This window comes from Halyomorpha halys, unplaced genomic scaffold, assembly GCF_000696795.3.
Source record: "Halyomorpha halys isolate HHAL.00 unplaced genomic scaffold, Hhal_1.1 Scaffold98.1, whole genome shotgun sequence".
In the NCBI taxonomy this organism is placed as follows: domain Eukaryota; kingdom Metazoa; phylum Arthropoda; class Insecta; order Hemiptera; family Pentatomidae; genus Halyomorpha; species Halyomorpha halys.
In genome coordinates this window covers 1,011,764-1,014,470 of record NW_027107309.1, presented here as the reverse complement: position 1 = coordinate 1,014,470, position 2,707 = coordinate 1,011,764, and the positions used below count along the sequence as shown (strand labels likewise).

At 28.1% G+C, this 2,707-nt stretch overlaps 1 long non-coding RNA gene across 1 annotated transcript in view; it reads left to right on the top strand.

The window, feature by feature from the left end:
- The window catches only part of LOC136795354 (uncharacterized), a 132,625-nt gene that overhangs the window by 88,525 nt on the left and 41,393 nt on the right, over positions 1-2,707 (top strand). The window lies entirely within an intron of this gene.

Genomic DNA, 2,707 nt, shown 5'->3' with positions numbered 1-2,707 from the left:
TATTATTAATTATTTAAATATTATTATTTATTAACTACTATTAATTAAATTTGCAATTTAAATATTTTAATTAAAAAACTGACGCTCAAAGTGACTCATAACGTTGAAGTAATGCATCTTTTCCGTCAATTTACAAATGTTAGGGCGTCAACATAGCAATCTCGCAACTGCAGCGGGACCGGTTCGATTCCGGGCTGAGCAGGATGACTTTTATTTCGTGGTTGCTGCACGGAATGAATACTCGACCTTCATACTCTGGTTAGATTAGAGAGATAATCTTTTGGTTAACATATCCGTATTTTAGAAATGGAACGGAAGAGGGTAAAAAAAATAAATAAATAAATATAATTATTTGGAAACGTAATTGTGAAATACATGAAATTATAAACACCATACAATACATTAACGAACTGTTTAAAGTGTTCTACAATTGCCCATAATTATTGTCGTACAGAAAGTGATAAATTTAAATTATTGCTCAATTCATAGTAATGCTTTAAATATTTAATTAGTCGACAGATTCATGTAAGCTGCCATCATAAATTTTGTATTTTTTTCAAACATCTTTCGTATTTGTATATAATTTAGTAATAAGGTTCCCATAATAAACCCTCTGCTCATATCACGTAACTTTCTAGGCCTCGAGGTTGGGCCAATTTTGGGAACAAGAGGCGGGGAAAGAACTTGATCAAATATTCATTCCTACTAAATTAAGAGACGACCCCAACCCCGTGTGAAATGAACTGGAACTTGAATCGATAAGCCTTTTCCTCAAAGGGGGATTCAGTTCTTTATAAGTTCAATGCATATTTTAAAAAAGTCAAGTACACCCATCAGAAGCCCAATTATTTTTGCACCCTTAACTATCTAAGGAAGGAAAACATATTTTTATAGTTTTCCTCAAAATTTATTTCTATTCACAAGTTTATTCAGAGAAAAAAAAAATTGTTAGGACTCTATACACTTATTTCTACAGTCCTCATATTTTCTTCAAACTAATGAAAGTATTTATAATAACTTCAGGTTATTTATCATAGTGGTTAATTATATTATCACAATATTTTTTTCATTTGTTTGGCGAAAACGGAAGTATATTAGTCACTATTATTATTTATTTTTTTAAATTATTTAATGATATTTACAACTGTATTTACATAAAAATACATTAAGTAAATTTGACCTAAGATCATAATGTAGTGATACAGGTATGTAGAGAAGCTGCTCATTGGTAGCACTCTAATAATATTTCTACATTAGAAGGTCTCGAGGCCATCTTCTCTTCAGGCACCTAGGAGGATTGTCAGGAATAGAAGAGGAAGCAAGGCTAGAAACTAGTTGGTGTGTGTGGTTAGGAAGTTTATCATTAGTCATTATTCAAATCAGGTATAATAATTTTAGGCTGAAAATGAGATTTTTATCACTATTCAACACAAAAAAAAATTATAATTAAATTATTAATTGTGTCCTATAATATAATATACAAAAAAAAGACCATGTAATATTAAAATATATCTTAACTAATTAATTTGAAACATTTCATTTCTTACAAAAAAAATAATAAAACTTCATTAATTTTCCAACCCAAATATTTGTTCGTTAACTTTATTTTATTTTTGTTATACATTACAATTTATATATACTACATACAGCGCTTGTTGTTGCTTTAGATAATTATTTTAATAACATTCTTATAATTGTTAAATCTTGTAATTCATTTCGTTTTTACTTCTTTTGTAATTGCACTTTTGATATTTTTGGTTTATACAATTCTTTTTAAATTTAACACCAGAATAAAGTGGTCAAAGAATTGTACAGATATTGGGATGTGTACAGTTGTACTTCAATTTCAGGCTGACCTACAATACTACAATCTATAAATACTAAATTATATCTTTAACAGAAGTGGTCACGAGCACCCAGAAGATTGGAACGTGATGAAGATCATATCTAAAAACTACCGTAGTTGTATTAGCAAAATAGACGTTTCTAGCACGCAGTTCTTCTCCGTTACTTAATTGAAGTAAGAAAATCTCAATAAAAAATTAAATAAAAGCTGATAAAAAATTACTCAATCTTTTATGGTAAGAATGTATATATGTATATATATATATATAAATATGATAAAATCACAATAGAAATAAACATATTTAAAATTATAATATAAAATCATATCCAATCTTTTAATTAACTTATAGTCTTCCGAACAATTTTAACACATCATAGACAAAGTTTGAAAATCTGATATGTTTACAGAAAAACTCATTAGTGTGTGTCATGTTTTTTTGTTTTTTTCACTCTCGTTACTTAAATAAATCAATTAAGAAAAAATAAAAAATCTGTACAACTACAATCCATGAACGGTTAGGGGTGCAGTATTGCAGTATTTAGTAAGAAAGTACTATTACAAGACCGACGGTTGCGCAAGGAGATGATTTGGTCAGAATCACGTTCATCCGCCAAATTTTTACCCACGTAAGATTACTAACTTCAAGAGGCTGGGTAACCAGATTGGGCTTCCGGACCACAAATACTAATTATCTTCTTTTTTTTAATTTAAATAACTTTATTTATTGATATATATATTACAATCTGGCACACTACTGTGGGCAATAGGTACTTGAGATGTATGATCATATTAATACTAAAATAAGAATGAAAAATAAATAAATAAATATTATATAAAAATAAATAAAATCTCTCTTAAAAT